This window comes from Euprymna scolopes, chromosome 1, assembly GCF_053919585.1.
Source record: "Euprymna scolopes isolate OS-2025 chromosome 1, ASM5391958v1, whole genome shotgun sequence".
In the NCBI taxonomy this organism is placed as follows: domain Eukaryota; kingdom Metazoa; phylum Mollusca; class Cephalopoda; order Sepiida; family Sepiolidae; genus Euprymna; species Euprymna scolopes.
Genome location: NC_136482.1, coordinates 53,704,221 through 53,716,935, shown reverse-complemented (window position 1 = coordinate 53,716,935; position 12,715 = coordinate 53,704,221). Strand labels below are relative to the sequence as shown.

At 32.6% G+C, this 12,715-nt stretch overlaps 1 protein-coding gene across 2 annotated transcripts in view; it reads right to left on the bottom strand.

Moving 5' to 3' along the window:
- LOC145296069 (uncharacterized) overlaps positions 1-12,715 on the bottom strand; it is a 157,213-nt gene that overhangs the window by 74,677 nt on the left and 69,821 nt on the right. Inside the window, exon 2 of one of the 2 annotated variants that reach the window (XM_080142370.1) lies at positions 4,158-4,259. The exons of the other annotated variant lie outside the window; for it this stretch is intronic. The gene's annotated coding sequence lies outside the window, so the exon portion shown is untranslated. The remainder of the gene's footprint in view (positions 1-4,157; positions 4,260-12,715) is intronic. 2 annotated transcript variants of the gene reach the window in all.

Below are 12,715 nucleotides of genomic sequence, written 5' to 3'. Positions count from 1 at the left end.
ACTTAGATATTCCTACCATTAAAAACTAAATCGAAAGTGTGCACAGGTCCAAATACCTTATATATCAAATTTCGACTCAGTAGACCAAATATTCACAGAGTAGTTTGTTAGAGACTCTTTACACACACCGAGGAGAGCACACACACACACACACACACATATATATATATATATATATATATATATATATATATATATATATATATATATATAGTAATTTATAAAATATATATGGCGATTAAGCTACACTGAATATTCCGCGTGTCATCCACTCTAGGACTCTTCAGGCTTATGCGCGAATTCTGTGGTTGTTTATCGTTTTTATATGCTGCTCTAAACAACCACAGAATTCGCGCATAAGCCTGAAGAGTCCTAGAGTGGATGAAACGCGGAATATTCAGTGTAGCTTAATCGCATCATATATTTTATAAATTACTAACTAGCTCTACCTGCGTATTGAGCACTTTTGAAGTAAATACTTAAAGTTTACGCATAAATCTATACTTTCGTATATTAATTTTATGTGAGTAAATTAAGTAGTTATATATATATATATATATATATATATATATATATATATATATATATATATATATATATATATATTGATTTAAAGGTTATGAGGGGGTTTTGAAGCAAGAAAAACGATGTTATTTTTTGTATTTAATATTTTCATTGTTATTTTTTATATTTTAAGCAGACCTCCGCTCTTGGTCACAAAAAAATATCGAAATGAAAAAGAAATACTATTATATATTATGTATTATAATTATATTATTATAAGAAATTAAATTATATATATATAATATATATATATAAATAATATATATATATAAAGAGAGAGAGAGAGAGATGCATACATACATACATACATATATACATACATACATACGTACATACATACATACATACATATTTCCGTGTGTTAGAACGTTTGCATTTTAAATTCTACGCAATTATGCAGAATCTAGAAACTATGGATACATAGCTTAACAGTGAAATAAAAACAATCATCTAATAAGAAACCCTACTTAATCAACGTTCATTTTTCAAGGTAATATGTTAATCAGTTAACCTTTATGTAGTCGCTCGCATATCTATGACTGATTTCTTTAAAAAGTTCGTTTTAATATTTTTAAATAGAAAATGTAGATTTTTAATATCAAGGTCAAAGCGAGAAAAAACGCATCTTTATAGGTATATAGATAGATGCATGAAATATTTCTGTGCGTTAGAAGGTGTTCATCTTGAATTTTACGCAATTCTGCAGAATGTAGAAACTATGCATGAATATGATTAAGCGTAATAGTAAAATGAAACCAAGCTCTAAGAAGAAACCAATAAAAAATGAGTAATTAATTAATGCGCGTTATTTAAGGAATCTGCAATCCGTTAATCTTTATGTAGTGGATTGCGAATGCATAGATGAGTATATTAAGTTCGTTTGAATAAGTTTGAATTAAAAAAGTAAGGTATCAAGAAAAACCCAACTTTATACACATATATATATATGCATATATATATATATATGCATATATATATATATATATATATATATATATATATATATATATATATATATATAGAGAGAGAGAGAGAGAGAGAGAGAGAGAGAGAGAGATGTAAAAGGGTATTACGATTTACAAAGAAACATGATGTTATGCCGTCATCGCGTGAAAAAGTAATACAATTGCTTAGATAACAGCCACTCTGAATAGAAAAATATAATTTAAATAGAATCGTTAACTAAAATTGTAAGTAACAAATAATGTAACACCTACTCGTGCACTCGTTAACAACTAAAGTATCATTGTATTTGACAGTGGACAGAGAAAAGAAGACAGTCTTGTGTAAAAATAGAGATACACATGGCACAACATTTAAAGCTAAAACAGAATTAGAATACACTAATCGGTAAAAAGACAAAGGGAAAAGGTGATGTTAAAAGTCACACGCACACACACAGTGCCGTGGAATTTATGTTCTTTTAAGAAATGCGCATGACATAAATAAAAATATAATAAATGAAAGAACGCAGACATTGTAAGGAAGAAAAGCAAAAGCGATGTCTATTAGTAACCCTTAATTTTAAGAAAGTGGATAATAACATTTTATATTACCCTCAATATTTTATATTTCTACATCCAAGTTTCAAACAAAATATTTAATTATAAAATATCTGATTGGTTTCTTTTTTATATACTAAAATTATGAAACAATGGGTTTGTCGTATCAGAGGAGACATATAATGTCTCATTTTTATTGTAAAAAAAGTAAGTTTGACTAATAACATGCTGTTATTATTCGAACATACATTATATTTATTAATTATACTGAGTAACATTATTTTACTTTTTAAATGTTGTCTAGATTCCGTTTCCCTCCATCTGATGAGATTTTTGTGCTAATTTGATGCGATACAAATCAGATCATGTGACAAAATCGATTGTATTCTTGTGGCATTATCAGCTGATTTTTGTCAATACATACCAACATATGTTTTTAAGAGAAAAACATGTGTTGCCATCAACATATCCCGATTACCTGATAGAAACATCGATTACTGTAAACTGAATAGCGGGTATTAAAAAAAGATGAAAATAGGTAGTGAATCTTGATGTTAAGTTTACAGCCCAAGTTTCTGAAAGTAGTCACCATGTTGTTGACAAGTTCTGCCAAGTTTTTAGCCTTATTGTTGTCACTACGAGAACAATTGCCTTCCACGTTTGCAGTTTTAGTTCGTTCATTAAATTTCGAACTAGATCTCTGATGATCTGCAGAATATGAACACCATCAAAGATGTCAGCTTTAAACTTCTCCATGGTCAATCCTATAAAAGCCTGGCATGTGACGCTGTCGCTTGAGTAGAACTTTAATGCCTCATCCGTGCAATTTGATCCTGGAGATTCAACACTTAGATCAAATTGGGTGGGACTGAAGAAATTTTCTGATTGATATAATACCTACCAGCCAATATTACATTTGCTTTACATCCTCTAGTCGATATCAGGGTGGATGTATATGTCTGTTGGATGAATAATAGATTGAATGCAACGACTAAGCTAAAAGGAAAAACTTATTTTTTGGTTTGGATTAGTTACTGAGCGAATTAAAAATGTCAATTACCTTTAAGATTCCGATTGTTCTAGAAAAATGTAAACCTAGAAGTCAATCAGGTTTGGTTCTGGCTAAAAGTCGGGACGTGAGATTGTAATTGTTTGGAAGCCTGGTTGAATGCAACCACCTTATCATGAATTTTTAACCAATCATCTTCCAGCGAGAGTCGATGTGGCAAGTAATGATTGGTGAATGAAAGGAAATCGCACATCAGAACCGACCACCGCCCTTAGTATAAATTACACTGGACAACCGTCGTTCGTTAAGTGGAATACTAGGACGTTTATGCATCGCTTGTGTTATAGACACCATCTTTGTTCAAAGTGAAGCAGACACTATCTTTGTTCAAATCCTTGGTGATTACGCCGAACTTGATGTGCAGCGATGGGAAATGCATGCTGTCTCTGTCTATTAAACTGATCCTTTTTCGTCATCGTCACCCAGATTTACCGCACCTAAATACTTCTTGTCATTAAAATAATCATTTATAATCAAAATAATTATTCGACATGGAATTTGACATCCACTAAATTACTCTAACATACACCACAAATGCGTAAATGTAAATAAAAGCATAAATTATGTGGCGTTAACTGAAAAACTTGACCTGATTGAGCAAAACCATTGTGATTTTTTGATTCAGCGTCTCACATTGGTCGTAACTCAGTTTAAAAAATGCATACATCAAATGTGTTATTTACCAGTGATATTTAACTCTGAAGAAGGGGTGCACAATCGAAAAACTGATTAACGATTAATTACTTTTTTTATTATTTCCTATTAAATGTAAACTATTGTATCAATGCCAAATGGTCCACCATATAGTTCTGACACATTAAAACAGTTACTGCAAGTTTAAAATTACATTTGTCAAGTGGCTGGCCGTTTTCTATGACAGTTGCGTCGCTTTATTAAACATAATAAAAAAACTGTTTGTTTTTTGTAAAAACTGAAAGATATAATCATTATTTATTTAAGCAATGAATTAAAGTAAAAAAATAATATTAATTCGATAGTAAGCAAGAGAGAAATGTGCTTACCTGTATTTGCTTCAAATTTAGCCCAGTCGCCAAAAACTTACATGTTAGCAGTGTGCCATTTGTTATTTGAAAATACGGTGTAGACGGTTGCATGTCCCATCCCTAAAATTTTATCCGCAAACAAAAAAGAGGTTGGCTTGAATTTTTATACAATATAATTACGACAATGACATTTGTTGACAAATCGATATTAGAAAAAAATTACCGGCCAGTTATGAAAGGCCGATTAATTACTAATTTGCTCCTCGGTACTCTACTATGATGAACTGAATCACTTAGAGATGAACTCCATATTCCTTATGTCGTTGTGTTGCTTGTTAGTCTTTCATTATTTGCTAAGATGTTTGGACCAGTTTCGCTTATTTGATTAATATTTACGTTATAAACGCTCATTATCACTATATAATACATTCAGGTCTTCTCATTGAAATTCTGTTCCTTGAATTTTAGTGATAGGTTTCTCCAATCCTTCTTACTTTTTTATCAATATTATAATTAAATTGGCTATTGAATTAGTTATCATTTGCTTGCAAGTGATAACGAGGGGTTACCAATATTTCACTAATATCCATATGTTAATTATTTATTAAATTCCTACTTAAAAAATATATTAAAGTAATTTTATTTTTATATTTCTATTGATTTGCGCCCATATTCAGTGAATTTCAGACGCCCATAAAATCCCTCATTCGGAGGAAGCCGGTTCAACCCGCCTAAGATGATGGCCGATTTGGTATTATCGGTACGGTATGTCTAGAAATTCGAGGTATTTATAGTTGCGCAATCACAAGGTCATAAATCAATGCCTTTGTTATTTTAGTTGACTATTTTTTATCTTGAATAAAGTTCTACTATTACGCATAGAGTTTATAGAAGTGCTTTTGCTGATTGTGATATTTGTCAGTAATTCCAGATAATCCACATGCATTAGTTTTTGTATGCATTTGTCTTGCATTAACTTCATATTTTGATGTGTAACATGACAGTGAACGAAGTCTATTAAGAAAATTCATCTCTCTGTTCTTGGCATAGCCAGTTTTCCTCCAGCTGTATTGTAGCATTACAGACCGGTAATAATAAGCAGGAAAAAACACGGCGGTATATGAAACAAAAGTTTGTAAACAAAAGTATATTATGTGCGATATTCTATGGACATAATTGCCACAAATATCTGCCACAGCATTTAAATGTAATTTTATTTATTGTATCCGGGTAAGTCTATTTATTACTGATTTGATTATATCATAGCAACCCGTTTTATGCTCCGTAAAGAGTCAATATATTTTTCATATCGTGAAGTCGGCATGCTTCTTTTCTTCTGTCGACATCCGCCGTTGTAAGCTAATAGAAAGACTGGTAACTCGAACTTGTAAAACATGGTGTTCATTACACGTTCGTTTATAGTGGTATCTTATTATCTGAAAATGTTTCTTAGTTTCGTTGAGATGTTTCTCATGGGAATGTTTTTTTTGTTTTTTTTTTTGTTTTTTTGCTTATGCATTAATTATGCAAATCAATGAATACTAAAATACACGCCTCCATGATTCTTAAAGATCATCTTAGATAAACCTGTGATCAGATATGCCCCTGCTTCCCCAGGGTTTCTAGGCACAACTAGATCTTCAAACTCGGCTAGACACAGCTAGCACTCACTACACGGCTAGACACAACAATGTCTTCGAATATGGTTAGGCATAACAAGCCCACACAACATAACTACGCTAATTCTAATAAAAATTAGGCTCGAATTGTAATTTAACCCCCTTCATAACTTAACGACGCACGTATCAAAATCTGTGCGAATCGTATTTTAATCTCTTTATTTTATGATGACGATGCTTTTCTATAAAGTCCAACGTGAATCTTATTTTCATTTATCCATTTTACGACGACGACGCTTTTCGTTAAGTCTAACCGGAACCGTATTTTAATCGCTCCATTTTACGATGACGACGCTTTTCACAAAGTCCAATCTGAGTAATATTGTAATCGTTCAATTTCTCATTAGAAAAGTAATTACTAACATATTTAGCGTAGTTAAATCATTGATATGTAAATCAATGAATAGCAAACTACAGTTATATTTTATTCTCTGTTATTAATTTAATGCAAAGGGGATTCAAATCTGTTTTGTCGCTTGTATCAGTTATCCGAAGACGTGATCCAATCTATCCCTAAGATTTATGCATAAATAGAACTCTTGAACTTGTATCAAATTATTCTTATTTCACTCCCGTGGTAAAGAGAAAATGACTGATAACTATGGTGCTTTTAAAGTCTTCTTAGAAGTCAATTATTTTCGATTAAATTATTTTTACGATTTACATGCTTTTCTACACAAATCCGGATTAAGAAATGATATGTTCTATGTAATAATAAGGCTACAGGCTCTTTACTATGAGTTCGCAAACACATATACAAATTAGCGGCGTAACTCTGTGTTCGCTTTCACTCCTACCATTTGGAGAAAGATAAACATGGCCTTTATTAAGTCTTATTTTGGTAGATATTCTTTCTTTTTGTATTTACCTTGATTAAATTACTCTTTTTATTTAATGTAGTTGGCGTAGTACTCTCATCCAAGAACAGCTTAGGAACATAGCTTTTTATTAGGTGGCAGTTGTTTATTTTCTCCCTCAAAAGATTAACAATCTTTCTCTCTGAAAACATAGTAACCTTTTTGTCGGATTAGGATTAATGCCATATAGTTTTGGTCTGGACAATCTTTAAATCATATAAACTTTTACTCTGTAGCTGTTTAAACCATTTATATTTCACTGCCATGACAGAGTGCAAAATAGACTTCGTAGCCTAGTGAGGAATGCCCTTTTCTCTTCCCTGCAACCTCTCTCCCACAGAAGAGACGTTGCGAGCCTGTCTTTGTTTTATCGTTATTTCCATGGGATGTAATCGTCTGAGCTTTAATCTCTGGTTCCCCCCCCCTCGTCAATCTTTCACGAAAAACACCCGTCTAACTGAAACCACTGTCAATAATTTTCCCCACACTTTATCCGTGCCTAAATCAAAACATAGATTCCATGAACAAAACTTCTTTCTTAGAAGCGCACGCCTGTGGAACTCTCTTCCGTTTGCCTGTTTCCTACCTGACTACAACTTGGATGTCTTCAAGTCTAACATAAACAAATTCATCATAAACCGTTCTCTTAAGAAAGACACTTTATCAAATCTCCATTACTAACGATTACTACGATATTATCCCATTGATTACTGTACACGCAATAACCCTTATCCCCGAGTGGCCTCCGGGTCTTGATAAGTGCTGACTTCCATGTAAAAAAAAACTTTGTAAAGAAATAACTCTGGTGCGTTTCTTACCGTTTCTTTTTATTTAATTCCGTTATAACTTTATATCTTCTCCGATTAAATTGTTTTTATTACGTTTATCGATTATAAACAACATCATATACATCCAGTAAACACTGGACAAGTCAGCTCGTTATTAAAAAAAATATTTTAAATAAGTTAATTCCTTGTAGGTTAAGTTGGTAATGAGAAAACTTAAAAAATAACCAGGAAATTAGTTTGAGTCGTAATGTTTGATATATTTTGAAGAAATAAGTAATTTAATGATAGGAAATACGAGTATGTGTCTGATATTATTCCGAGAGAAATGAGGAGGTCGGTAGAAGATCTTGATGTTTATCGTAAAGCCTGGGTAGCAGATAATACAAATCTTGGAACTTGGATATCTTTAAAATTGTTTGTGGATTAAAAATTATTTTTTGTACTGGTTTATAAAAAAATAATTATCCATCGGACTATGTGTCTGTGCTGGGAACTTTCTTTAAATAGCTAGAACTCGTCTTTACGAGAAAATAATGGTGAATGGTTCAGATATATTTTTCATTATTATTGTATATATTTTCAATACTATGAAAATGTAACGTTCCTTCTAAAACAAAACTAATCTACAGGAATATATGTGGGCTGACAAGATGAAGATTGAAATTCCTTTTCATTTGTAATCAAAATAAATAATAAATATACATAACTTATATTATTCTTGCGTCGTACGTTGCCTTATATTTGGTGACTAAAAAGCTAGGGTTGGTAGGGTAAAAAATGGGAAAGCAAAATGTCTAATAAGTTGTAACATGGCTTACATGAAAATGTCAATATTTAGTTAAACTGTGACAAATAAATACGTAGAAATGCAGGACTTTTTAGGATTATTTAGGATATTATAACATGTGGAAAGTAAAAAGTAAATCCAATACTTTACAGATACATAGCGTAAAATTTGGATTGATGCAGATGTACATGATCTTGTTTTTGCTTTTCGTAGTTGTAAGATAAATATTATTAATAACATCGGCATATTACTAAACTTCAAGAGATTAAGCTATAGCTTTTAGTTTTACTTGTAGTCTAAAATCAAGAAATATTTATCATTGGTACAATTTGCGTTATACTCATTACTTTTTGCATGAGATTAGCAAGGCCACCTGGCGCTGTTCGGAACCATATAAGACAATGAGAAAATTTTTTAACATACCTGTTATTCTTGGGATAGAGGATTTTTTTTATGTTTATGTATCATTTGCCATCTTGAACAAAAGAATATTTGACTTATCCTAGGACGGTTACTATATGTATGAAATAATTGTACCTTCACTATGACAGGAAATTTACAGCACGTAAATGGAAAAAATGTCCTTACCTAGAGCGGGTAATGTACAACACATATTTTAAATAATTACATAATTTTCTGTTGTGCTAACTTTTCTGTGTGTCACAGGTAAGCGTTTGTTTTTACATCAGAGTGCTATAGTGAAGAAGCACCTTATTTTTCATTTAAAAGTCAGACTTCCCGAATATATTACATGATTTTCGATTTTAATAACTTTTATACACGTCACAGGTAGGATTTTCTTTGTTTTTATTTCATGTGAGTACTATACTGCACAAGTACCTTATTTCTTGTGTAGGATAATGTACAAGTACGTCATTTCTAAGATATAGATGAAACTACTCGATAATTTTACATAATTTTCTGCTGTGCTAATTTTTCCGTGTGTCACAGGTGAGAGTTTTTTTTCATATGTAAGTCATACTACTCGAATATTTAACGGGATTTACGGTTTTAATAACCTCTGTACGTCACAGGTAAGATATTCTTTGTTTTTTCATGTGAGTACTATACTGCACAAGTACCTTATTTCTTGGGTACGATACTGTGCAAGTACCTTTTTTCTAATATAAAGATGAAACTCCTCGATGATTTTAGATAAGTTTTTCATCTGAGTACTATACTGTACAAGTACCTTGTTACTGAATAGGATTCCTTGTGCACATAAATACGTTAACATGGTAATTGATCATTGTATGTGATTTTGGGAATATGACGTCTGTAGACATATATAAACATATACATTACATATATTCATAACAATCCGTTAATTAGTTTTGGAATGGATCCAAGACACAAAAATATATATTCAGATACACATAATTAAAATTCAAAATGATTGGTTAATTAGTTTAGGAGTGAATCCAATGCATACATATATACAAACATACACACATCCTTAAAATTCATAATTAGTTAATTAGTTTAGGAGTGAATCTAATAATAGAAATATATAATCATACACACATAATTAAAATTAATAATGATCGGTTAATTAGTTTAATAGTGAATCTAATGCATAGAAATATATAATCACATACACCAAATGAAAATTCATAATGATCGGTTAATTAGTTTAGGATTAAATCCAATACATACGAAAATATAAACATATATACACTCTTAAAATTCATAATGATCGGTTAATTATTTTAGGAGTGAATCGAATAACAGAAATATATAATCATATATACATAATAATAATTAATAATGATCGGTTAAGTAGTTTAAGAGTGAATCAAATAATAGAAATATATAATCATATATGCATAATTAAAATTAATAATTATCGGTTAATTAGTTTAGGGGGGAATCCAATACATAGAAATATATAAACATATGCACATAATTAAAATTTATAATGATCGATTAATTAGTTTAGGGGTGAATCATTACATAGAAATATATAAACATATGTACATAATTAAAATTTATAATGATCGGTTAATTAGTTTAGGAGTAAATTCATTACAAGATTCCATTACTGGATTCTGTTTACGTAATTATTGGAATGTAACAAATAAGCCGATATATAATATATCCTATATATTTGGAATATGACATTTTCGTTATGTACAGCAAAAACATTTTTCCATATTTTTATATAAAATATATAATATTGTATAATTATTACATAACATTTGGTTAAGAATCTCGGAATGTAACAAAAAAAAAGAATTTGTGGAGTTCGAAACCGTAACATTGGTGTCAGTAATAAATGGGGCTACACCCTGCACCAAAGAGACAACCGCTTTCAATCACTTGTAAATTTACTAAATATATAAATCTCTATTAAAGATCATGCGCATGTGCACAAGGACGCCATGGACGCTATGCTTTTTTTTTTTACATGGTAGTAACCACTTATCAGGGCCCAGAAGCCACTCGGGGATAAGGGTTATTGCGTGTACAGTAATCAATGGGATAATATCGTAGTAATCGTTAGTAATGGAGATTTGATAAGGTGTCTTACTTAAGGGGGCGGTTTATGAGGAATTTGTTTATGTGTGACTTGAAGACATCCAAGTTGTAGTCAGGTGGGAAACAGGCAAACGGAAGAGAGTTCCACAGGCGTGCACTTCTAAGAAAGAAGTTTTGTTCATGGAATCTATGTTTTGATTTAGGCACGGATAAAGTGTGGGGAAGATTATTGACAGTGGTTTCAGCTAGATGGGTGTTTTTCGTGAAAGATTGGTGAAGGGGATCCAGAGATTGGAGCTTAGACGAGCACATCCCATGGAAATAACGATAAAACAGAAACAAGTTCACAACGTCTCTTCTGTGGGAGAGAGGTTGCAGGGAAGAGAAAGGGCATCTCCCACTAAGCTACGAAATCTATTTTGTACTCTGTCAAGGAAGGATAGGCTGTTTTTAGCAGCTCCTGCCCAGATGTGGCAGCAGTACTCCATCCTTGGACGTACTTGGCTTTTATATAGATAGAGAATTGCATCATTAGTGAGATATCTTCTGGATCGATAGAAGGATCCAACTATTTTTCCAGCGACCTTGGACACAGATTTGATATATGTGTTCCATTTCAGATCAGGAGTAAAGGTCAATTCCAGAAGCTTGTCAAAACATGATGCCTCCCCAAGACGAGAGCCATCCATTTCAATTGATGCCAAATGGGGATCAGAGCATTCATGATGTAAAGATAGGAGCTTGGTTTTAGATACATTAAAAGTAACAAGCCACCACTTCCCCCATTGTACCATGTGCTCAAGATCAGAGGAGAGAGAATCAGAGAGAACTTTGTCATTTACAGGCTTTGATGTGTTGCTATAGATGGTCATGTCATCAGCATCGATATCAACGAACAATTTAAGTATGTGTTTTGGGAGATCATTGATGTAGAGTTGGGCCCAGGATGGACCCCTGAGGGACTCCAGCATTAATACTGTGGGCCTCTGATTTCTGCCCATCAATCACTGTTCTGATGAGCCTATCAGAGAGAAATGATTTAATAATTAAGAAAACATTTCTAGTAATACCGTACCTGGAAATCTTGTGAAGTAGGCCTTTATGCCATACCTTATCGAATGCCTTTGATATGTCGAGACCAATTGCCCTAGAAAAGAAGCCTTTGTCGAGAGATTCGCTAATCCTATGAGATATAACTGTTAGCACATCTGCTGTAGATCTAGCAGAACGGAAACCATTTTGCATGTCACTCAGAAGGTTATTTCTGCTGAGGTGGTTGACTACTTCTTTATTTAATATGGATTCCAGCAACTTACTCATGAGACACAGAGGACTTATTGGTCTATACTGAGAGGGGGATGACATCACCTTTAATTCTTAAATACAGGGCATACTGATGAGGTTTTCCAGGATGTTGGGAAGCACTTCTCCTTAAGGCAATGCTTAAACAGTTTGGTAAGTATGGAGGCAAGTTCTGGTTGAAGCTTTTTCAACACTATAATTGGAATGCCATCAGGGCCAGTTGCTTTACTGGAATCAAGGTTCTTGATTAGCTTGGTGACCTCATACATAGATATTTGTATGTTGCATAGCGTGTTGTCTGTTATAAGAGGAAATACAGGGAGTTGATGGCCTTCATCGCATAGGGTAGAATTAGCTGCAAAGTTCTTGGCAAATAGTTTAGCCTTGTCTGATGCTGACGAGATGACCTCTGGTCTATTGATGATGGTTGGGATAGAATGCACGCTACTGTTCAGGATCCTGTTTGCTATTTGCCAAAACTAGTGGGAACCAAGCCGCTGCTCAGCTACTTTGGATTTAACAGACTGAGCATATAGTTCTCTTGCATTTTTTATTACTCTTTTACAGTGGTTGCTGGCAGTCCTGAAAGTAGCTTTAGTCTCAGTACATCTCTTACATTGGCAGCTATGGAAAAAATGATTTGTGTGCACGATGGCAGCAGCACATTCTGTTTCGCTCAGGAAGA